Raw genomic sequence first — 27,458 nt, forward strand, 5'->3', positions numbered from 1 at the left:
CATGTTTATGGGTTGAAACAAGCACTTCGTGCTTGGTATGTATCTTCAATCAATTTTTTGAAGATTGCAAAATGTAAGAAAGGATCAGTTGATCCCAGATTATATCGAAAGAAAGTTGGGGATCATCTCATTCTTGTTCAAATTGATGTCAATGATATAATTTTTGGATCTACTGACCCTTCGTTGTCAAAGGAATTTGAAGAATTGATGAAAAGTCAGTTTGAGATGAGTATGATGGGTAAGATTAATTTCTTTTTGGGACTGAACATTCGCCAATGCCATGATGGAATTTTTATGAATCAAGACAATTACACAAAGAACTTTCTAGAGAACTTTGGAATGACTAATTGTTCAGATGTGATGGTTCCCATGACATGTGGCACTCGCTTATGTCCTTCGTTGGATAAGCATGCTGTGATTTGAAAACTTATTGAAACATGATTGCTTCGTTATTGTATTTAACTGTAAGTCGACCTGATATTATGTTTTTGATTTGTAATTGTTCCAGGTACCAAACAAACCTTAGAGAACCACATCTTATAGCCGTTAAAAATATCTTTCGATATTTACATCGCACTCACAAATACATGATTCTTTATTCAAGCATTTTCAAATGTTGATTTAGGGGGTTGTCATCTGGATCAGAAAAGCACCACACGAGTATGTCAATTTATGGATGGGAATCTTGTGAGTTGGCAGTTGAAAAAGTAGACAAGTGTTTCGATATCTACAACGGAGACTGAATATACTGTTGCTGCTGCCTGTACTTCACAAGTGATCTGGATTCAAAGTCAATTGTGTGACTAAGTGATTAAAATGAAAAAAAAATCATTTATTTTGTGATTCTCTAAGTGCAATTCGCATTTGTCATAATCTAGTTCAACATTCTAAAACAAAACATATTGCACTTCGATACCATTTCATCAAAGATCATGTTGAGGATGACAATATTGAAGTTCATTTTGTTAAAACCAGTGACCAATTGACATATATTTTCACTAAACCACTTGATGAAAAATCTTTTCTGAGAATCTTAATTGGATTAGGAATTATGGAAGCTTGTTATGTTCCAACCTCTAAATAATTTTTCTTTTCTTTGAAAATCGAAGGTTTGAACTGAGCTTTGCTATTGACACAACTTCATTCAGAGGTTGTTGTTCATATTCAGAGCTTCGATACACTTTATTTTCGACATTTGCTCCGAATCATTCAACAAATGTTGCCAACAGGTGAAGGTGTAATGAAGGTTTACTTGAGGCTATAGCGAAGGAGTTGTGAAGGAGTAACGAATGCTTACTCATGGATTACAGGGCTAGCGAATGTATTATTTTCCTTGTTCTCATAGAAAAATAAAAGTAAATTCCAAAAATATTTTCTTTATTTTTCTCTTTTATTTCTAAAAATTCAAAAATCCAAAAAGATTTTCTTTATTTTTGTCTTTTCTTTATAAAAATCAAAAATACAAAAATATTTTCTTTATTTTTGATTTCGTTATTTTAGTATCTTGTTGGATATTTTCATTGTAACACATGTTGTTCATAAGCATGCACAAACGAATCTCAACAGGGATCAGGTATCATTCGATACTCAATGACTAGTTAAGTGTCCCTAGAAGCATGGTGCAACATGTTGTCCAAAGCCCCACCGACTCATTGTTTGTGAAGCCTTGGTGAAATTTTTATTCTAAAGATTTCTTCCCAATAGGGTGTATTAACAATAGTCCATGAGCTACCTTTCTTTTCTCAATTTGAGTTAAGATATGACTGCATGGTCATATTTTCGTAGAGGACAATGAATTTCTTTATTCAAGCTTTTTCACCCAAAATTTCTAACACATTGCACACACCATGTCGAATATCGCAAAACATCTCTAGAAACAAACAACTCGGATGTATATGTGCCAAAATCTGTGTTTATGATCCTAAATCATTATTTCATGATGAAGGTGAGACCCAAAAAACTTTACACCTTAAGGAATTGAAGGTGAACAATTTTTTTGTTCAAGATTTATACAACGCATTAACAAATGAAACCTCATGTTTTGATGTAACTTTTTAAATGTTCAAAATATCATTTTCATTTCTTATGTGTGATCTTAATGAAATGTACTAATCCCAAGCCATTTTTTCCCTATAGATCCGACTTTTTTTTTATGAAATGGATATTTCGTATGAACATTTACTTCGAACCCTAGTCACTTGCGATTTTTCCAAATTTTACATCATGTTGATTACGTTGAACACATAAGTATTTTCTTACAATGTTTCGCTCTTATGTTAAGTTGCGAAATTGTTTGAAAATTAAGCCTACCTTCGATACTTGTTAAAAGAGGCCCTTCGATACTTCTCTATAAGTATTCGATTGTAATTCATGGGAAACCAGATAAGAACTTTCATTTCTCTCTTGATATGGAAGGAAGAGTATCTTTTTCAGGATCTTATTGCCTTTATATTAAAGTTTCTTTGATATCACTACATGTTCAAATTTTTCTTATTTTGATTCTATCGTTTTGTTTGAAACACATTGGCACTGAAATCCTTAAGGCTTTGGGTATTACCAAACCCTACCAAGATTTCACAAAGTTTGTCTTATGATTTCATTTATCATTCCCATAGCTGAATAAGGCCCGACCTTAACTATCAAAGTCAGCCCTTGGAATATGTCGAAGCTTGGAGACTGTTCGATTTTATTGGCGATATCGAGGTAAATTTTGGGAAGTGATGTTATTGTTTCTTTATCATGGATTGTGAAAAGCGCTCATTACATGTACACATGGCAGATGATGGTAATGTCGTTTCAGTTACCTACTTTACACGTGGAAATTATTTATTGGGTTTTCGTTTGAATTTGAATTTAATGCTGGTTATAAAAGAAATCTTGGTGATACGATTCAATCTTTCTGATTCTCGACATTTACGAAAGAACCCTAACCCTACTTTCTGATCATCATCAAAATTCTCTTCTTGATCATCATGTCTACTGTAAATACCGATGTCGATCACTTCAACACAACTGAAGATGAAGTTTCTGTGTCTAATATGAAGATTCAATGCAACAAATTATGGTTTAATCCTTTGATTGAAGCGTACCCTGAAGAGTTGAAGATGCTAGTCCAATGTATGAATCATTATGTACTTGCTCACAGTCTAACATCATTGTTTTCCATTCCGATGAACTGGTTATCAGTTGCTACTACTACAGTAGTATACAATAATACGGTTGAAGTTATTCCTTTCCAAACGGAATCCAAAGGTAACAAGAGGTTACATAAGAAGCAGTTTGCCAAAATCCTTCAACTACCATCGGAGGGTTCATTCGAAGTTCATACGTCTGAAAAGGTACTTCAAATGTTTAATAAAATGGGTTATCAGCCACTTATTTCTCTGGTTAGCAGTTTTAATAAGTAGAATTTTCCCGTGTGTGGAACTTTTTCTTTTGTGTTACACTTCGGTGTTTAACTGGAAGGAGTTATGGTCTTTACCAGGCAAAACTTCAATTTTATTTTCTTATGGTGGGGTTATATTATTGAATGATGGTTGATTATGCTTCGCTGTTGTGGGATGAGTTTCTCGCATCTATCAAGCACTCAAATATGTCTTCTATGATATCTAGTGCTCGATTTTGAGTCTTATTTTGCACGAAGCGTATAGCAAAGCAAGAATTTTGGTTCCTGAAGATGTTGAGACTGCACAATTCTTGCATATCAACATTTCTAAAGTTGTTATTGATGATCCTATTGTATTTTCGATTGTTGGAAGGATTCCTGATCACATGCTCCAACTGGTGGCTGATTCGAATAAGTTATTGATTTAATACTAACCAGCTTTGAACCTTACTTCTTCTGGTCCTATTCCAAGGAAGTTGACTTTTAAAGTGACCGAGGGAGCATCTAAAGGTTCTCAATTTGCTAAAAAGAAGCAATCATTGAAGCTAACTGGTTTTGGGAAGGTAGCAGAAGATGTTTCTAAGAAAAAAAATTCAAAGTGATTCTAAGCTGGAAGTCCTAATTGTTTCTGCAAAGGTTGTTAAAGATGTTTGTGTCCCTGAGATTGTTGTTAAGAAGTCAAATAAGTTGAAGATGAAGTCCAAGTCCTCTAGTATTGTTATAAAAGACATTACTGATGAAGAAGTTCAAAAGAAAAAGAAACGCGCAGTTGTTGGGTTATTGCAAAAATTTAAGAAGCTTAAGGTTCAAACAGTCGAAGAACCGTCTACCACTGCTACGCCAACACCAAATATTTTTGAAGAAGATCAAGTTAGAGATCAAAATCATGATGATCTTACACTCCATATTTCACCAAGAAAGGATTCCACTATTGAATCGCATACCAAGGAGACAAGCAATCATGATGTCACTGTAAACACATCTAATGTGGATACAAACATCGATTCTAGTGAACCGATTTCTACTTCGCTTCCTAAGACCATTAGTGTCACTCCACCCGAAAGTCCTATTTTTTAGTCCAATATGGAGGAGGGTAGGTCTTCAAACATCACTGAGAACTTATCCAATAAGGACTCAAATGTTACGATAGGTGAGGAGAATTCAACCTCTGTTATTGACACTTCAACTGTTCCACCACCACCACCACCACCACCTTCGACTCCACCACCATCTTCGACTATCATACCAACAACAGTTCCTGTTGTTTCTCCTACATTTTTAAGTATTATCAATGGACCAATAGCTTCATTGTTCTCTTCTCAATGAACGGATCAAGAACCGCTGGATAATGATGAAGATGAAATGGTTGACTTTGTTGAGTTAGCATTTGATCCTGAAGAGGATAATGTTGATGACAATGCTATTATGTTAGGCAAGAAAAAAAAATCCTTAACTCTAAACTCAACAATATTCTTCACTTTTTGAATGATATTGTTGGGAAGTCCTCTGTAAGTGGTGAAGAGGTTGAGTTTCTATTAAAGTCCCAAGAGTCACGAACAAGGACTTTGATAGATAATACAGTTACAAGTTTGGAAGCATGTCTTGCTGCTCAATTGAGTTCTTACAAACATGCAGTCAAGGGGTTACAGAATGTTGCTCGTGAAAGGCATATTGTATTTGAACAAACGGTTATATCATCAAAAGACTCCATTATTTTCAAAGTTCAAGAATTGACTGATTTGTCACAAAGGAAGTAAAGAAGTTGGAATATTTTTTGTGATAATGTGAAGAAAAATATTGATATTCTTTTGGGGGATACATAAATTTTGGTTGAAGATATTCGTTCTTTCAACAAAGATTATGTAAAAGGTTTAAAATAAAAGAAGGAATCTAATGGAAAAGTGTTCAACAGTATTGAGAACTCACTTACTAGTTTTTATGAAAGGTTATTGAAGTTTGATTTTCCATCAGCAACGCCGATATCTCAAGAGCAAATATTTTATGTTGTTTTGTCAGTGGAGTCATGTTTTAAAACTAAACTTGCTCCTATTCTTGATTTGGTCCTTCAATTACCCACCAATGCTCCATGTCCGTCTACGAACGTGTCACATGGTGGAGATAAGGGCGTGATTCATCGAAAGATGGTGGAGAAGATAAAGGAAAAGTAGTTGGGAAGGTGTTTCCTACTCAAATCCCAACTTCATTACCAATGAAAGTCATTATGACGACTTCTACAGCAACTACTACGTTAAATGTCGAAATTGATATGTTAAAGTTTCAATTAAAGAAAGGAATGAACATAAGAGAAGGAGGCACTGGTTCTACAACAACGAAACCTATTGCTACATCTGATATAAAATATATAGGAAATGGTGTTAATATGGAACAAACATTAGAAGAGAAAAAGAAACTCCAAGAGCTTGAGATGGAAAGAATGAAGCAATTGAACAACATCATGAGGATGAGAGGGAATAACCCACCTGGTCTCAACAAGGGAGATCCAAACAAGGTTTGGTGTTGCAAAACAAATGAAAGTGCGACTTATGGCAAATTAGATGATTTTGATATAAGACCAAGAAAAAGCTATGCCATTGAAGACTCAGATTTCAATCAACTAGATTTTCTTGTCAATCATTCGATGTTTATTTTTGCTCAATTCAAGCATGCTTAGAATTATAATGCTGAGGAGTTTAAGAAGATTAAAATTTGTATCCAACCATTAATTGGAAAGAGAGAAGAATATGTGTGGTCTCTGGTGAGGAATGTCAAAAATATATCGATAACTCATGATATTGTGTTTAAACGAGTCTTACAGAACTATCGATATAATGTTGTCAGGGTGAACAATGTTTTATTTGAATTTACCATTACAAAATTTCCTTTGATGAATCTGAATGATCTCATTATGATTACGAAGATCTTAGGAGATTTGAGTAAATCCCAAATTAAAGAAAAAGCTTCTTACATCATTGAATATGGACACATCAAAAGATTTTTGGACTGTTATTATGCTTATCTAGCATTAACAGACATTGATCTCTCCACTTCCGTCAACAAGAAGTTGAAAGTTCCTAAGGCTTTGTTGAAAGGAAAAATAAATATTGATGATTTTGAAGATGGAGAAATCATCAATCAACCACTATAAGTTGTTTTCCAAGGCAAGAATAAGAAGGGAGGTAAAAATAAATTCTTATTTCGTACTAACGATGTTGAAAGATATTCGAAGCAACAACTTACAAGTATCCTTCTTCGCATCAACAACGGTCACAAGAATTCAAATGAAGACATGACTAAGATTAGGAAGATCATCATATGGTATATAGAAATTAGAAGAGTTTTTTTTACAAGTGATAAAGACACTACTCTCAGTCTGAAGATTTGATATTGATCACAAATGGGGAGAAAGTAGAGTCTGGTTGTTGTGATATATCGAAGCCTGGGTAGTGGTCTTAGTAGCGAACTGATTATAATATCGAATGTCTTCATGACTTCGATATGTATGTATTTTACTAGGAACTTATGTAGATTCACTTACAATGTTGAAGTCCTAGTATACATTATGGATCCTTGAGTACTTTATAAATAGAGTATGTACATAAGTCAGTTGTAAATTTGCTTCATACGCATTGAGAATATTCGCTCTGCAATTGTACTTGTAGCCATTATGGATAATACGAGCTGAAACAAGATCTTATTTAGATTTCTGTGTTCGTATTAACTCTGATTGCTTTATGATTGATTAAAACATTGTTCAAACATCCTTTCATAAGCCTATGCCAGCTACATCACAAAAGAAAAAGAAACAAATCATTATTTCAATAAAAATTAAATAATATAATTTATACATTTAACTTATATAATAAAACACACTTACCGGTAAGACTAATATAGGTCCGGTGTAATAGCATCTTTTATCATCCCTTCTCCACATCTCCCTTTTGATAACCAAATTGTCGAAATTATACATAAACCAATCAATCTTTGAAAAGAACAAACTTATTAACCACATTGATTTGACTAGTCCCACCCAACATTGTTTCTACAAAAGTGTTAATGAGCAATGTAAGGAAATTAAGCCTAAACATCATTTTATCTTGTTTTGTATTAGCAATCATGATAGGTTTAACAGGTTATAAATCAATGCATGAGGCGAAAATAATTTAACCCTTAAGTTCACATGCATCCTATTTATATCTAAGTTTTCTCTATTGAAAGCAATAATCTATGAATATCAAGAACCCTAAGGTAACATGCTATTATCGAATATAACAAAGGATTAGGGTTTTGATACATTTTGATTATTATAGCAAATAATCAAATCAATTCCTTTCTTCAAAATCCTTGGAAGGGAAGCACCATAAATCCAATGCCTCTAATGGTTTGTACCCAAACCCTAGCAATTAGAAGACTTGAGGATAGATGAGAGGGGAGTAGAATTTCGGCTACTCGTTTGAGTGCAAGAGTAGACAAAAATGAGGAGCCAAGGTCCTATTTATAGGTGATGCAAGGAGCCTTGGATAACCTAATTTGAATATAATATTAATATTTCAAATTTGGTAATTATCCAACTCCTAATTATCCTTAAGTAATATTCAAAAAACCCTAAAGATGCTCTCTAGAATCGTCGAAGGCATGGAAACTTCTGGAATTCCTTCTTGTTCAACAATTGAACATATCAGCGTAAATCCTTTAACTTTTAATTAGTCCCAAAATTTATTCCAGTTAATTTCTGATTAATTCTTAATTAAATAATACTATTTCTAATTAATCTCATAATATATATTTACAAATCATTTATTGCTATTAAGTAATACTATTTCTAATTAAATAATACTATTTCTAATTAATCTCATAATATATTTACAAATCATTTATTGCTATTAATTAATCATATAATAAATTAATAAATCAAGCTCTGCCTCCAATAGTCATTTTAGTCAATCGCTAGTTCTGAGGGCGGCCCAAAAAGAACTTTGCTTTTAATTTAACTATATACCAATTTAGTTATTGTCTTAGACACGTTAATCCAATAGTCTCCCACTAAGATAAGTCTATAAATAATATTTCAAGTATAACTTATAAATTAAACAACAAAGTGTGCTTTCTAAAGCATCTGTCGAACTCTGATCCAATCAGAAATTGGCCCTAAGATAAGTGATCAAATATTCATTCGTTCTTCAAAATATCGTATTGTGACATCCCCAAATTCACGATGATTTTACAAATTTTATTTGTGTTTATTTGAAAATCAGAGTATTCATTTTAAAGAATAATATTGCGGAATTTTTTTCAGAAAACATGATAAATATCTTATCAAAGCATTTCCGAAGAAATGTATTTTGTTTATATTCAACTTTGGGATGTCATCGTCAATACAGAAACATAAGCATAAACAGATCTTACATTCATTTACACTAGTGATTTACATCTCCTTTAATCTCTCAGTGTAATGTAGCTTCGTATCGACACTTGTGATACAAATAAACTAACTGGGTCAGGTTGGGAAACCTGGTGAGTACATAGGGTTTTTGACCCACAATAATATAGTTAATTTGTTTCTTCACATAATTCATGTCAAACAATTAACCCGATTACCCATCCCCATTTTCTTCATTCAATCTTCCCTAAAGATTTATCCTAAGGGTAATCTCCTACATCATATTTTCCTCTCATCTCCTTACATCACATTTCCTTATATGTTTGTTCCTAAGGACTTTTCCTAAGGATCATCGCCTACATCGCATAGATAGTACTGATTCGGGGATTACTCCCCCAATACGTGTCGAATAAGGGTTAGGGTATAATTGTTGGGTTAGTGTCTAAGCCCGTAACTATATTTGGTATGTACTTGACCCGGTTATGCATGGTCCTTTTGGGTTGCCTTCACCAAAGCAACTTGACAAGGTAATTTGAGGAAAGAGAGAGGATATTATGGTTTATTAATATATTATAAGAATAATATATTAAAGGAGAAATCATATTTATTTAATTATTATTAGTCATAAATTAATTAGGAATTAATTTGGTGACTAAAAGAGATTAATTAAATAAAGGGGTACAAACTGTCAAATGTGTGATAGTTGAGTTTTGGGTTGGGAAACCTAATGGACTAAGGGGAAACGAAATTATGATGAGGGATCATCATATTTTCGTCCAAGGGCCTTATTCCAGAAGGTTCCTTGGGCTACTTGGTGGCTAAGGTATCCATTAGGGTTTAGATTGAAACCCTAGCACCCTACAGTATAAATAAGACCCCAAGGCTCCAATTTTCGACCACTTGCTTCCAAGAGAAACCCTAGGGCCGAAAATTAGCATCATCCCTCCCCTCTCAAAAGTTGCCTTCTTGCTTGAGGTGTTTGTGATCCATTAGAGGAGTTACAATTGTGACTCTAAGCTCAAGAGAAGAAGAAAAGAAGATCTAAGCCAATCTTTGAAGAGGTAAACATCTTGATCGGATGTATTAAGTTAATTTTTGAATTATGTATGCTAGATTAGGGTTTGCAAGTCTTGGATTCAAAGCATGTACAATAGAGAAACCTAGATCCAAGCATTAGGGTTTGTATGAGCACATAGGATTGTTCTTATGCTTAAAACCCATCAATAATCACATTAATACGTAGTTACAACATTTCCTTAACTCGTAATTCAAAGTAAGGGTTAGAGTATCATCGCATGAATACGTAGTTACAACATCGCCTAAACTCAAAATTCATCACCTACAGGTTATGAGCCTGCTGGTGTTTCGACATGACTGTCTAGAATAGTCTGTGGTCGCCATCTATACTCTGGTAGATGACTACATCACCACATCGCAACACTGTGGGTCAAGGTTATTGCATCTCCTCACATCTCAGATCACCTATTTATCATCACCTAGTTATCATCATCTTTCTATCGTCACCTTTCTCTCATCACCCTTCGCTACCCAATATATATTTATAAGTACAAAAGTACATATATATACAGTTTAAATCACGTACACATGTATAAATCATTCATCTAGCATAGATGTTAGGAACAAAGATAATATGCACACATAACACGTAATTTATATTAAATACTTCATATCTATGTGTAAGATGAAAATAACTATGCACTCACTTGTTAAAGTGATGACTTGAAACTCGGACAGCGCTTCGCTTCTAACAATCGTCTTTTTTCCTTCGACAAAACTTAGTATCATTATCGCTAGATTTTAGTCTAATATTTATTGTGACTATTTACGAGCGATGTTGTTTTATAAGTGTTAAACAATAATTTTCAACTACTATGTACAGATAGGGCCTAAACATGAAACACCGGAGGGCAGTACCATTTTAGCATTACCATTTTAGCTGTTCTGAAATCCAATAACCCTATGCGACCCTTCAAACCAGATTCCCCGTACCGCGAGTAGTTAAAAGATATTATAATTACACTTTGTATACTAAATTTTATAATACATATATTGTTTATAAGTTCATAATAACGATATTGAACTTAAACATAAGCTATACTTAAAGTAGGGTAAACATAACTCACTTACTAGGAGGTTTGGCTAGGAATCGGGCTCTACGGGGGTAGAACTTCCGAGCTGAAAGCTCTTCTTCTCACACCCTTCTAGCGCTCCAGGACTCACCTCTTAGCATTTGGGAATTACTAGGGATTGGGAGTGGTTTAGAGAGATGCTTGGGAGAGATAGAAAGGCCTAGGTGTGAAGAATATGGAAGGACCTCGCATCTTATTTATAGTGGCTGGCTTCGGACTATGTTGGGTGTACTCCTCAGGGTACGCTACAAGTACTCAGTATGCTGCGCGTACGAGGGGGCAACTGTTGGTCATCCGAAGCTAGGCCGTGGGGAGGAAGCAAGGGCTGAGATTAAGCCATGTCACCCTCTTTCGCATCAGCCTATTTCTGACTTCTAAATTTCTTTACTTTCACATACGAGCTCCGTTTTCGGCGTTCTTTATATCCACGCATAGGTGGCGACGTAATCTACAACTTTTGCTTAGACTCTATCTGCTAATTTTGACTTTATTTTTAAAGTTATATTTTAATAGGCTTAGACAGGTAAAGTCTGTTAAAAATTCATAACTTTGTCGTCCGACGTCCGTTTTGTTCTGTCTTTATATCTTTGAGCTCTTATTAACGAGATATTCAATTCTTGTTTAGGTTGTGTCGGCTAAAAATCGGTCGACCTAAAATTCGAATTCCGGGTTGTGAACTGCTATGCTAAATCTTAGAAAAATTTTAACTTCCTCATACGAAATCAGATTTGGACGTTCTTTTTATGCACGCTCTCGGTTTAACGTATAATACGAATTTTTGTTTAGATCACTAAGGCTAAAAAGTATTTTATCGCAAACTCACTTTATACGTCACACAGCGTCACGTCGGTTTTGTTGTGAGATGTCGACAGGTCATAACTTCTTCATTATAACTGGGATTGCAACGTTCTTATTATGTACGGAACCCTTGTGACATATACTATAACATAGTTAATATTATTTATTTTAAATGATATTCTATCAAAAAGTCATTTTTGACGCTTATTGTCTCTAAATTGGCTAGCCCGAATATGCGGGTGTTACACGTATGGACATGAGAATTGGATTATAATCAATCTCATTGTCCAAAATTTTGTTTGCTGATTTCCTGATTTGTGATGACTTCATTACACTACTAATTGAAAATTGTTGGATTAGGTGTCTAAGCCCATAACTATAATTGGTATGTACTTGAATTGATAGCGGCACAGTCCTTTTGGGTTGCCCTCAAACCTAGCAACTTGACAAGGAAATTATGAAAGGAGAGATATTAATTTATAAGATTAATAAATTAATATAAATGATTTCTTGATATGTTAAAAGATTAATATATTAATTAGAAATCATTATGTTTAATTAATAGTTAGCCATAAATTAATCAGAATTAATTTTGGGGTTAAAAGTATTAATTATAAAGTGCAGGGACTAGTTTGCAATTATCAGATAGTTGAGTGGAAGGCTCCAGAACCTCCTTGCAAGGAGGTGGACGAAATCTATAGGGGAAACCCTAAGGATTTCGTCCAAGGGGCTTTGGATAAGGCCTTTGGATTAGCTTAGGCCCCAAGCAAAGGAGTATTAGGGCTTTCCCTAAACCCTAGATCCCTCAGCTATATAAGGAGCCTCTCAGCTCCTAAATTCAGCCACTCCTACCTTGGAAGAAACCCTAGGACGATTTTTGCATACCTTACCCTCTCTCCTTCAAGTTTCCTTCTTGCTAGTTCTTGGGTGTGATTCCATTAGAGGCATTACATTTGTGGTGCTAGGCTTCCAAGAAGATCAAGTTCAAGAGGATTATCAATTGTTTACTATAACAATTGAAAGGTATGTAACTCTTAAACCCTAGTTAGTTATTTTCGAAAATAGCCTCTCTCCTCTAGGGTTCTTGTTTGCAATTCAAAGTTATATGTTCAATAGTTAAAATATAGATCCAAAGTAGGTTGCATGTGAACTTAGGAATTGTTTTCTAGTTTATTTGTTTTACCTAAAACCCATCAGTGGTATCAGAACCATTGTTTGTTTTAAATTGAATTGCTATAATAGTTGAATTGCAAATTAGGGTTTATAGCCATTAAACCCTAAAGGCCAAAATTTTCGATTTTAGGGTTTTGGTTCAAAGGGTTTTCGAAAAACCCTAGCCTCCATGAACCCTAATCGAAATTAGGGTTAGGGTTTTGGAAACCCTTGCCTCCTCCCTTAAAATTTCGAAATTTGCTAGTCCCTTTTAGGGTTTCTTTGTTTTGGATAATAGTTGCCTTATTGGATAATTGAGAAAAATAAGGAAATTATCCTATCCCCATATTTTCGAAATCTAAAAGGGATATGAATTAGGATTAAATTAATTGTTTAATTTAATTAGATAATCCTTACAAGATTTAATAAATTAGTTAAAAGTTAATTAATAGATAAATATTAAATCTAGATATTTGGTTAATCTTAAATTTAAAATTAATGTCTTAATTTTTGAAATTTATATATAAAGCCTATAGTTTTAAAAAGTTTAAAACACACCTTATATATATGTTATAATTAAAAGTTAAATATTATATATGTATAAGAATATGGTCAGTCAAATCGCTAGTATGCCTCATTCACGAAGCTAGTCTATAAGGGGGGTATAAGGAAGCTGCCTATAAAATGGTAGTTGAATGGGTGTCCACTCTCACCCACCGCTTCATTGATTAGTGGAGGGTCGTTAGCAGAACGGGTTTGATAGGACAACTACATCTCATTAAAAGTATAATGTTATTAAAGAAAGTACTATAACATTATTTTACAGAATCCCAACTCTAGTTAATTTAGGAAAAATGTGAAAAGTATGCTAATCCATGAAATTGCACATTATGCTTTATTGGTCGTTAGTGGAGCGTGTGTGGTTAACCAGCACACTAAAAGGCACTACTAAAGAGTAGTAATGGGTATCTCATAATTGTTATTTTGATGGAGCGTGTGTGGTTTACCAGCACATCAATAGTTAATGATAAACACAATGAGGTTACCAAGCACATTTGCATGGTTATTCACATCTTGTGATCCTCGGCATCCCAGTCACAAATAGAAGAGCATAATCCGAGATTAAAACATGCCATTGAATAGTTTCAATGTATCTCAAAAGAATTAGGAATTTCACTTCGTTTATTTCGTCTAATGGTGGAATTGTTGAATCGTCATTCACCTACCTTTATGAAATTTACACTTGGATCTCGGCATCCCATTTCTAGGTTGTGAATCTTCATAGTTGGATCCTAACCTTAATATTATATCTTTGGGTTATTATATTGAGGTATCTTGAAATCTAACTAAAAACTTTCTTTCCTTTCAGATGTCTACTCCTGGAAACACTTCCGCTTCATCATCCTCCAACCACAACTTCTCTTTGCTCAACATTTGCTCCAAAGTCGTTATGGATGGCTCTAACTATAACGATTGGATGCGTAACATCAAGATGGCGCTTCGATTTGAGGACAAAGAAAATGTCCTTGAAAAGGAGCTCAAAGAGCTTGATGAGTCTAAAGCTACTCCTGAAGAATATGCTGCCTACAAGAAACATTATGATGATGCTACCAAAGTGGCATGCATCATGGTCGCAACCATGTCCCCAGAACTGCAGAGGTACTATGAGGACTACTGGCCCTTTGAGATGAACAAGGACCTTATGGAAAAGTACCATAAGCGAGCTCGTCAAGAAAAGTTTGAAGTAGTCAAGTCACTCATGGCTTGCAAGATGAAAGAAGGGGAGTCGATTGTGTCTCATGTGCAAAGAATGCAACGCTACATAGAGTGTTTGGTCAAGCTAAACATTCACTTTGATGAGGAATTGGCCATTGACATGGTCTTGAACTCATTACCTGATTGTTATGGTCAGTTTATTCTAACTTACCATTTGAACAACACTGAGCAGACACTGGCCCAACGACACAACTTGTTGCAGACAACTGAAGCAAGGATGAAGGGTAAATGTATAGCCTCCACTCCTACAAGTGCCCCTGTCTTGGCTATTGGACATGCAAAGGGGAAAAAGAGGAAAGGTCCTCCTAAGCAAAACTGGAAGAACAAGGCTCAAGTTGGGTCATCTAGTAATGGCTCAAAGGCTAAGCCCAATGCTACCATTCCCCGTGTTTCTGATCCAAAAGATGCAGATTGATTTTATTGCAATGACAAAGGGCACTGGAAGAGAAGCTGCCCAAAATATCTGCAGGATATCAAAGATGGCAAAGTGAAGCCATCTTCAGCAGGTAATTACACTATTTCTTCTAATAACTAATTATCTTCTCGTTCATGGGTCCTTGATACAGGATGTGGTTTTCACATATGTTCTGATTTACAGGGGCTAAAAGAAAGTGAGGAGATAGAGCGAGGAAGGATAAACTTGATCATGGGAAACAAGAAGTCTTCACCAGTGACCAAGATCGGAGTTTATCAACTTTTGCTTAGTAATGATGTTAGATTAGATTTATTAAATTGTTGCTATTCGTCTGAGATGACGCGAAACATTATTTCATTTCATGCATTGTTCAGACAAGGTTTTAAATATTCTTTTAATGATTTGAATGGTTCAATTTCTGTTTATAAGAATGGTGTTTTTTTGTTTGAAGCTTTGCCTTGTGATGGTGTGTATGAAACAGTGACTTGTGTTGATAGCTTAGGAAATAGTGTATTTAATATTGAGTTGTCTAATAGTGTAGACAAGGCATGCTTGTGGCATTGTCGTCTTGGACACATTAACAAGAAACGCATAGCCGAACTCCAAAAGGATGGAGTGTTGGAATCATTTGACCTAAAATCAGATGATATGTGTGAATCTTGTCTTTTGGGAAAGATGACAAAATCACCATTCACAGGGTCTTGTGAAAGAGGTGAAGGTCTGTTGGATCTCATACATACAAATGTGTGTGGGCCCTTCAGATCAACTACAAGGGATGCTAATCGATTCTATGTGACTTTCACTGATGATTATAGCAGATATGGCTATATCTACTTAATCAAACATAAGTCAGAAACCTTTGAAAAGTTCAAAGAGTTTAAGCATGAGGTCGAAAATCAATTGGGCAGGAAGATAAAGGTATATAGATCCGATAGAGGCGGGGAGTATCTTAGTATCGAGTTCAACGACTATCTGAAAGAATGTGGGATAGTCTCGCAATTAACTCCTCCTAGGACACCACAGTTAAATGGTGTAGCTGAGAGGCATAATCGAACCTTGTTAGACATGGTTCGTTCTATGATGAGTCGTGCTTCGCTTCCTATTCACTTCTGGGGGTATGCCTTAGAGACAGCCGCCCACATCCTCAATCTTGTCCCTACAAAGAAGGTTGCCAAAATAGCTCACGAAATGTGGACGGGGAAAGTTCCCTCGTTAGCACATATTAAAGTCTGGGGTTGTAAAGCTTTCGTAAGACGGGAGACTCACGACAAGCTAGCAGCTAGAAGTGAGAAATGTGTTTTCATTGGTTACCCAAAGCAGTCTTTTGGATATTTGTTCTACAGACCTAGTGAAAACGTGGTCTTTGTAGCACGAAGAGGAGTCTTTCTAGAAAGAGAGCTCATATTCAAAGACGACAGTGGGAGCACCATTGACCTTGAATAAATTCAAGAGTTAGCCAATGAAGGAACCTTAGATGACACTAGCACTCAACCAGAGGAAACAGTTCCTGTTAAACCAGTTGATAACTCATTACCTCTTCGAAGATCCACTAGGGTGAGTGTGCCACCTGAGTTGTATGGTTTTCATATTACTTCAGACGGTGACACATTTATCAGTGATAGGACACTGGTAAATTTAGATGAACCAGTCACTTATAAGGAAGCAATGGCAGGCCCAGAAGCTTCCAAGTGGAAAGAGGCAATGGACAGCGAGATTAAGTCCATGTATGACAACCAAGTTTGGAATTTGGTTGATAGTGCACCGGGTCGTAAGACAATTGGGTGCAAATGGATCTTCAAAAAGAAGACAGACATGGATGGAAATGTGCACACATTCAAGGCTCGACTGGTTGCAAAAGGTTTCACTCAAACCCCAGGGGTTGACTATGATGAGACCTTCTCGCTAGTAGCTAAGATTAAATCTATTAGGATATTGCTCGCCATAGCTGCCTTTCATGACTATGAAATCTGGCAGATGGATGTCAAGACTGCTTTCCTTAACGGGAAGTTGGCTGAGGATGTTTACATGAATCAGCCAGAGGGTTTTGTTGATGCAAAGTTTCCCAATAGAGTGTGCAAGCTTGAGAAATCCATTTATGGATTGAAACAAGCATCTCGCAGCTGGAATCTTTGCTTCCATGAGAAAGTCAAAGAGTTTGGTTTCTCTAGAAGTGAAGATGAGTTTTGTGTGTATATCAAGGCAAGTGGGAGTATAGTAACTTTTCTGGTGTTATATCTCGATGACATATTACTCATTGGTAACGACGTTCCAACCTTGAAAGATGTTAAGTCTTGGCTTGGAAAATGTTTTGCCATGAAAGACCTTGGAGAGGCTGCCTATATTCTTGGGATTAGAATATTGAGAGATAGAAAGAAGAGACAAATTGGACTTAGTCAGAGCACATACTTGGATAAGGTACTAAAGAGGTTTAGTATGGAAAATTCCAAGAAGGGAGAGCTACCTATCCAAAGCAATACCAAATTGAGTAAGACTCAATGCCCGAGTACAGATGAGGAAATAGCAGACATGAGTCGTGTACCTTATGCTTCCGCTGTCGGATCGATCATGTACGGTATGACATGTACTCGGCCTGATGTGGCATTTGCTTTGAGCATGGTCAGTCGCTATCAGGGAAACCCAGGTAGAGCTCATTAGATAGTGGTTAAGAATATACTCAAGTATTTGCGAAGGACAAAGGACTGGGTCCTTGTACTTGGTGGCAATGATACGTTGAGAGTAGATGGTTACAGTGATGCCAGTTTTCAAACGGATAGAGATAACTTCCGTTCTCAATCTGGCTGGGTATTTTTACTGAATAGAGGAGCGGTTACTTGGAAAAGTTCCAAGCAAGATACGGTGGCTGATTCTACTTGTGAATCAGAGTACATAGCAGCGAGTGAAGCATCGAAAGAAGCAGCTTGGTTAAGGAACTTCATCGGAGATCTCGGAGTTGTTCCAACCATCCAGGAGCCTATGGAACTGTTCTGCGATAATGAGGGAGCAGTTGCCTTAACAAAGGAACCGAGAGATCATGGTAAAACCAGACATATCGACAGAAAGTACCATTTTATCAAACATAGAGTAGAAGAAGGCCATCTTGTAGTAAAGAGGGTGTCATCTGAAGATAACCCAGCAGACCCCCTCACAAAGGGTCTGAGTAGGGCTAAGCATATTCAGCATGCTCGGAGTATAGGACTGAAAGATGATATTAGTTTTAGTAGTTAGATTAGTTTTGTTCTGAAACTTGTAACAAAGTAAATGTAATTGACTTTTGGTGATTAAATAATAAAGTATTATTTATAAGTTTGGTTACTGCCTTTTGTCGATTGTTTATTATTGTGTTTCATATTTTGCATGTTTTACTTCCCGAATAATAAGATTATTCAAACTCCACAGTCGCTCGTACTTTTGGAAGTAAGTAGTGAATTAAGACTGTCGTGAATTGGATTGCAGATTGTCTGAGGATAGACATGGCAATAGAATTGCTGCAATGTTCATGAGTACTCAGAAATTGAGATTTGAGTATTGGATAAACCCTCGCTCAGAGTATCACTTCATGGAATTCATCACAAGTAATATTGAGATGATAATATCTTATAATCTTGAAACGAAGATATATGAGTTGTAATTTACAAAGTCGGTTATACATTGGTGATACGAAAACGCATCAGTAACTTGGTGTTATAAAACGTATTGTCATGTATAATTTGATGAGTAAAAGATACAAGCATATGAGTCAACGTTTATTCGTTCCTTTTGCCCTAACCGGAAAAGCGATATCTGTGGGCCCCTCGATGATTTGGTGTTGACTTATGTGCTGGGCCCAGCCAGGACTAAATTGACGTGTTCAATTAGAAGTCCTACATCATCACAAATCAGAAATCGGGAAACGTAGATTCTGGACAAAGAGATTGATTACGTTCCATGTCTTATGTCTGGGGATATCTTGCAGAACGAAGGATTATATGATCACTTATCTAAGGACACGTAACTAACTGGGTCAGAGTTCAGCAGCAGCTTTTGGAAGCTACAATTTGCTGGTAAAATTTAGAAGGCATACTAACAATTATAGTTACAGACTTATCCAAGTGGGAGACTGTCGGATTAGGTGTCTAAGCCCATAACTATAATTGGTATGTACTTGAATTGATAGCAGCACAGTTCTTTTGGGTTGCCCTCAAACCTAGCAACTGGACAAGGAAATTATGAAAGGAGAGATATTAATTTATAAGATTAATAAATTAATATAAACGATTTATTAATATGTTAAAAGATTAATATATTAATTAGAAATCATTATGTTTAATTAATAGTTAGCCAGAAATTAGTCAGAATTAATTTTGGGGTTAAAAGTATTAATTATAAAGTGCAGGGACTAGTTTGCAATTATCAGATAGTTGAGTGGAAGGCTCCAGAACCTCCTTGGAAGGAGGTGGACGAAATCTATAGGGGAAACCCTAAGGATTTCGTCCAAGGGGCTTTGGATAAGGCCTTTGGATTAGCTTAGGCCCCAAGCAAAGGAGTATTAGGGTTTTCCCTAAACCCTAGATCCCTCAGCTATATAAGGAGCCTCCCAGCTCTTAAATTCGGCCACTCCTACCTTGGAAGAAAACCTAGTCCGATTTTTGTATACCCTACCCTCTCTCCTTCAAGTTTCCTTCTTGCTAGTTCTTGGGTGTGATTCCATTAGAGGCATTACATTTGTGGTGCTAGGCTTCCAAGAAGATCAAGTTCAATAGGATTATCAATTGTTTACTATAACAATTGAAAGGTATCTAACTCTTAAACCCTAGTTAGTTATTTTCGAAAATAGTCTCTCTCCTCTAGGGTTCTTGTTTGCAATTCAAAGTTATATGTTCAATAGTTAAAACATAGATCCAAAGTAGGTTGCATGTGAACTTAGGAATTGTTTTCTAGTTTATTTGTTTTACCTAAAACCCACCAAAAATATCAATTCATTCCTGGTTAGGCCCAACACTATAATGTCAAAACCCAATCACCGAGGGCCCAAATGTCACACCCCAAAACCGGAACGGCGGAAACGTTCTGGGGTGGAGGACGTCATGTTTAGTATCACAAGACATGCATTATAGTAAGCAAAGTAATGAACAACCATTTCATTAGAAAGAAAGTGTTTACAAAGTGTGTGTTCACAAAACATAGAATACATAAGCAAATAACAAACAAGACTTGAAGCTATATTGCTCCATCTTCTGAATTCCAGTGCGAGTACCTGTCTACTAGGCCCCTGACAATACAAGTTATTTGAAAGAGTTGATCAACAATTAAGCTGGTGAGTTCATAAGACTTTAGTGATGTAAGTAAGTTGTAAATTCTGTTTAGAAAAGTTCGTCTGTTCCTCTTAGGAAATCCTATATTTCCTACGTTGATGAAAGATACGTAAAAATGATTCTACAATCCTTTCTACGAGTACTAAATGGATACAAGTGATATAAAACTCAGAGTAAACAAACAATCGACTGTGCGCATCTGCCCTAACTCACAACCAAACAAGGAACAGGAAGTAAGGCGAATATCACGCATCCCATTGTTTGTTAGATCATTGTTGTATATAACTCTGGCGTGTTCACTTGTTACTCGTGGAGTTAATTGTAATGGTTCCTTTATATTTAATGAAAAGATTCTTTTAGAAAACCCTTATTTCTTATAATAAAATGGTGACCACAGTGATTACTCCTATAATGACTTAGTTTATACTGGCTATATATGATCTAATATCGGATAGAGAGTTAATTGGGTGAATCTGCCCTAAGCCCACAACCAAACAAGGAACAGCAAGTAAGGCGGAAAGCACACATCCAACTACCTATTGGGTATCAATGATATATAACCATGCAGTATAAACTAAAGTATTATAGAGTTAATCACCTAAGGTCCTTTAAGGTTATCCTGGTTTAATAAAATGGATTAAACCCTTAATTGGTAAGTTTCAAGTGTTGTATACCAAAAGTTCTGATTTGGAAAGTATATTACGTACTAGAAAATTGTGCATTGACTCTGTGTCCTATGACTTGACCCATACCTGGTACCCTTATGATGACTGAATGTATACTGGACATATTTATATCTAGAGTCGAATAGATAATAGACTGGGTGAATCTGCTCGAAGCCCACAACCAAACAAGGAACAGGAAGTGAAGCAGAGAGCACACATACTATTACCTGTCGAATCCTATTGATATATATGTATCCTTTGATGTATACATTAAGGAATCATAAGGTTAGCATTATGGCCCTTTCTACTAAACATAGCCTTCTACCAAGGCCTTAAATGTTATGTATGTTTGTTTCTTGTATGAGTGTGTATTTTCCCGAGTGGGACTATCTTTAACTAAATATAGTTTATACATTAATGAATATGTGAGAAGATCACAAAGTAAATGTAATAGGGAAAATAATGTTTAACCTCAGCAGTGACACTGCTGGCTATAAAGTAATAAAATACAGACTCCAGGTAGTATTAAATGTACAATACTCCTCGGGGAGTCTTTTTGCCTTTAATCCTTAGTCAGTTAATTACAGGTTTAAATGAGAACTCATTTGTAAGCATAAAGATATATTATTAGGTGTATCACATCGTTCCTGCTAGTCCTGGTACGTGAAATCGTACCAGTGTCAATGCAAACCCGGAAAGATATATTATTAGGTTTATCACCTCGTGCCTGCTAGTCCTGGTACATGAAATCGTACCAGTGTCAATGCAGACACGGAAAATATATTATTAAGTTTATCACCTCGTGCCTGCTAGTCCTGGTACGTGAAATCGTACCAGTGTCAATGCAAACCCGGAAAGATATATTATTAAGTTTATCACCTCATGCCTGCTAGTCCTGCTACGTGAAATCGTACCAATGTCAATGCAAACCGGAAAGATATAATTTACGTGCTTTTCCCTGGTACCTAGTGCGTGGTGTGCTTTTCCCTGGTACTTAGTATGCTTTTCCCTGGTACTTCGTGTACTTTTCCCTGGTACTTAGTGTGTTGTGCTTTTCCCTGGTACTTGGTGTGCTTTTTCCCTAGTACTTAGTGTGGTGTGTTTCTCTTTATATTAGTTATAATGTGTTTCCCTATGTATCTGTTATAGTATGTTCTCCTCTATACTTATTATAGTATGAACTGAACCCTTAAACTATACCTATTATAGTTTACTAGTAATGTACTTGAACTATGGTTGAAAATACTCAATTTACCACTAAGTTATGCTAGTACTTTAAAACGGAGTTTTGTTAAATTATAAAGTAGCATAACTTGAAAAGAGCTTTTGAAATGTTTTGAAAACTTATAAGTGACATAAGTAATCTTTCGAAAGATGTTTATAGCAAACATTCACACAATTATCATTGTGTTCAACTTGTATTCCCCCCCTTAAAAGCATTTAAAACAGTTAAAAGATTCATTAAGGGTATGAACTCACCTGATGTGGGTGATTCAAACGAATGTGCGCGTAAGGATGAGAAGTTCCACGAACGAAGTCCCGAGACTTAACGAATACTAAATGACATATAATGGCATATATTGACATAAATATATTGTTTAGAAGCAACCAAATGCAAAGAAACACCTCACGGGACTAGGAAACACTTTGACCAAGTGTTGGAATCACATGTGATTAAATTTAGGGGAGTGTACGGCCACTTTGAGGAGTGTCCGACCATGGGTGTGCGGCCATGGAGTGTGCGTCCGCACACTCATGGTAATGAGTGCACAAAAGTGTTTTCCAAAGGTAGGTAGGCTTGTGGGATGATTGTTCAACAAGTGGTGAAGCTAGAAAGGCACTTTGGATGCCCTTAGGCACTAAACAAAGGGGTGTACGGCCACATGGAGTGTGTGCGGCCGCACACTCCTTGATGAACATGGTTTGGATGTTTTCTAAGGCTCATATCTAGTAAGTAACAAGCTTAGGGGATGGTACTTACAATATGGAAGCCTTTAGGGGTGTTTGAAGGGTGTTTTGAGGGGTGTTTGAGGGGTGTACGGCCACATGAGTGTGTGCGGCCGCATACACCATGTGTTATTGAGTTCTGGGCATTTCTAAGGGCTTAATCTAGTGTTCTTAACAGGATTCGAGCATAAGGGAAGAGTACTTACGATCCGGAGGCTCGAGAAAGATCAAAATCGCCAAGAACAAGTGTGCGTTCTTGGTGTTCTTGGTGTAACTTCAAGATCTAGACAAAACATGATTTCAAATGGATGAAATCAAAGGATGTAACTAGTTTATGAAGATTAACAACAAATCGGGAGAAGAACACTTACCAACTCGAAGATCTAAGCTTAAAATCGGATGGTAGTTGAGAGCAAAATCGAGTTCTAGGCTTGGGAGGGTGAAAAGAGATGAAAGAAGGCTAAGTACCTCCTATATACATGAGAGTGTGCTGCCAGGAGAGGGGTGTGCGGTCGCACACCCATGTGTGCGGCCGTACACTCCTTGTGTTGGAGTGTAAGGCTCAGTTTTGATGCTAGAAGTGTACGCGATCCATTCATATGCTTAATGCTTGAATGTACTGACCATTGGACCTTTAAACGGACTCTAAACGAGGGTAAATGATAGCAGAAATGAGTCTGACACTCAGTTGACTTGACTGGCTGAGCTTTGCAAGGCAAAATATTAAAAAATTTTCGGGTTGTCACATCATCCCCCCGTTAGATGGAATTTCGTCCCAAAATTAGCTTTCTTACAGTACTACTGGGGTTGCGCTCCTCTGATTTGCAAAATACCTACTCGTAGGCCTGGCAACTTTGCCCTGGTGTTCATGATAGGATTCGTACTTGGTCCATCTATCATTACCTCGTGTATACAAGTCGTATATAATTAGGATTAGTAAGACTGTCGGATGTGCGACTCTGCCCCAGGTCCACAACCAAACAAGGAACAGGAGACAGGGCGGAAGCACACATACTAAATCTGCATAATCATAATCATATACCACCCTCGCGTATACCCTGAGTAGTGATAGGTGGGCTGTATTCGTCCATAGCCTCTCTGCTCGAACTCGAGTCTGTTAGACGAGTGGTATTTCGTGACGGTCTGTGGAACATACGACGGAAAGGTTTCGGAAGACAAAGTACTCTTCACACGAGTACTTCGGGGCTTAGAATACGAAAGACAAAACTGTGGCTTAGATCGGACTGTCGTTACGAGTGACGAGGGTTTCGCGAACTTGAGGGTCGAGGCGTTGGGAACATATGAACTTAGTATGGTGAAGACCACGTCAACTCATGACGAATGATAGTAATGGACTCCTTACTGAACAAAGTTTTGGCCGATTGGAAAGAAATGTATGTTATACGATGATGTATCCTTAGCGTGCTCGAAAATGTACTCTTAGTGAGCTCGACTATGTACCCTTAGTGCGTTCGATAGTGTACTCTTAGTGCGTTCGATAGTGTACTCTTAGTGTGTTCGATAGTGTACTCTTAGTGTGTTCGATAGTGTACTCTTAGTGCGTTCGATAGTGTACTCTTAGTGAATTTTCTAGTGCTTTCTGTTTTCCCCCTAGATGTTAACACTTCTACGTATCGTACCGCGTTGAGCGAGTACATACAAATGAAAGTGTTTTGATAACTGGTGATGATACTTTATATCATGATCCTCCTCGGTACCACTACGATCGCCTGTCATATACAAGTTATGAATATTTAAGATGAATAAGACGGTCGACTGAGTAAATCTGCCTCAAATCCACAACCAGACAAGGAACAGGAATTAAGGCAAAATCACTCACTCTAAGTCTGCAAAATCTTAGCTATGCACAACCCTTAATGTACATACTAAGCCATCATAGCTTCTCAGAACGGATCTCTTAGTTCTCTTGAGTACTGTGACTTATTTCAATAAGTGAGTTATTATAATTACTTTTAAGTGTTATCCCCAAGTTTTAATCTTATATAAATATAAATTAATTTTCAAAGTAATTACTAAATTGAAAACGTACCGCTGCTTGATGGCGACTCCGAGGTCGATTCCCTTGCGGTGATCATCAGAATTCGTCCATTCGCTCCTGAGTTCTTTGTTATCGGGCAGTCCTCCTGGTAGTGTCCAGTCTCACCACAGCCATAGCAGGCTTGGTTTTCTTCAACTCCGGGGACTTGGGAGATCGGTTGAGCTGGTGCCCTGCAGAAACGGACTGTGTGTCCTTTTCTGTGGCAGTTCAGACATTGCATTTTCCGGCATACTCCGGTGTGGTGATAGTTGCACTTCCCACACTTCGGAAGGGTTCCAGCATATCGACTGGCAGGTGCTGGAGTAGCAGGTGTTGTGGCGGTGTACATAGTACTCGTTCGTTCCTCCTGCGGGGTGTACTGTGCTGTTTGGTTCTCCTTCCTCTTGTTCCCCGACTTCTGTCCATAGTCCTCTTCCCTCGGTGGCTCGCGAACCGGGACTTCTATGCCATGGTGGACTTCATGGTCGATGAGTCGCTGGGCCAGGCGTTTGGCACTATCGAATGTGGCTGGGTTAGAAGACAACACATTTCCTTGGGTCGGGGCAGTCAGACCCCAGATGTACCTTTCTATCTTCTTGCTCTCCGGGGGTAACCATCCCGGGGCATAGTGCTGCCAAGTCGCTAAACCTGTCAGTGTAGGCCACTATGTCTGAGCCGACCATCTTGAGCTCCGATAGTTCTTGTTCCAGCTTTTAAACTTCGCCCAACGGGCAGTATTCTTCCATCATTAACTCTTTTAGGTTCTCCCAACCTATTGAGTTAGCCACTGATAGGGTCAGTGACTTAACATGTCTGTTCCACCATGTTAGGGCTCTGTCAGAAAAGGTGCAGGCAACAAACTTCACTTTGCTCCCTTCAGGGCACGAACAGATTTCGGAGACCGAATCTGTTTTCTCGAACCATCGCATCAGAGCGATGATCCACCATTTCCATCGAAGGAATTGGGTTTGCAGTTCACGAAGTCTTTATACGACCACTCCCTTGGGTGTCTGTGAGTAACTCCGGGGTTGGTTAAGTGGGTACCGCTACCAGATCCGAGGGTACCAATTTCACCGAAGTGAGCTAGAGCAGTTGCCACTGCGGAGGGTATCGCTGCTTGGAGAGCAGCAGGATCGAATTGTGGCGTTGGAGTTGGAGTTATCGGAGTAGTGCGTCTGTTTGGTCTGCGAGGAGGCATCTTTGCTAAAAGAATACAAAGATGAGATGGAATAAGTCTAAAGCAATGGACACAAGCCGAAAGCTGAAAAGACAAGGTTATCCTAGTTTTGGGTGTATCGGGTCCTGACTTCCACAGGGTTCTGGAAACAATTCATAAAAGAGTCTATACCAAATAAACTTTATGAATTTGGAATGGCTATCCTCGAATGAATATCTTTTACCTGAATAACTGTTACCAGCTGCATGTAATAAAATAATCCTAACATATAATATGAGCAGTGTTTCCACCAACTCATTAAGTTAAACAAGATTATTATTTATTAGTGTGACGCATAAGACGTTTCGGCTACTTCGACTGATCTTTCTTTGAAACTTCTCATGAACTTGCTCTTGTTCCTCCTTGACTCTTCTGTTGACTGCTATGAGGAAGTGGTTACATCTACTGGGTTTGTTGTGCGAGAATGGAAGTGTCTAGAGAATCTATGAGATTAAGTGAAACATTATTGGGTGATCCTTATAGAGTCCTTCAATAATTGCACAATGTATACAAGTTGTATATAATTTAAGATGAGATAGACCTTCGAATAAGTGATCCTACTCCAAAACCACAACCAAACAAGGAACAGGTAGTGGAGCGTAGATCACAGATTCTAAGTCTATAGATTCCCAATTATATATAACCTTGGAAGTATACACTGTAGGATTATAGACCTATCCGTAAGGGTCTTTTAAGTTATCACATAAGTTGTTTATATAGTGCCTAAAATACTCCTATAGTATTTTAGTGTAATGTACTTAGTATGTTTCAAACTTGTTATCGTGTTATAGTATCATAGAATACTCCTATAGTATTCTAACTCAAATGTACTTGTTCTAGTATTCCCTTGACTTAGTATTCGGTAAGTTTTAAGACTGTTGCAACACCACATCACTCCCAAACACATGTCGGTCACATCTCGAATGAATATAGTTGATCATGCTATATTGATCCTAGATATGATTACATAACTGTTCAGGTTTGACGGCATTGTTCAACCTTTAAATACTTTAGTTCTGTTCTTCTTGTGATACTTGGTCTAGTATGTACATGTATAAGCAAGTAGGTATATTTTTATAACTTATCGTTATACTCTTTAAACTATACCATTATCCAGAGCACTTAAGCCCCATTGTATTTATAGTTGTATATCTTTTATCGGTTGATATACTTAGTTCACTATAAACAATGCTCTGATACCAATCTGTCACACCCCATAACCGGAATAGCGGAAACGTTCTGGGGTGG

This window comes from Lactuca virosa, chromosome 7 (assembly GCF_052849685.1).
Source record: "Lactuca virosa cultivar CGN04683 chromosome 7, Lactuca_virosa_CGN04683_v6, whole genome shotgun sequence".
Classification (NCBI taxonomy): Eukaryota; Viridiplantae; Streptophyta; class Magnoliopsida; order Asterales; family Asteraceae; genus Lactuca; species Lactuca virosa.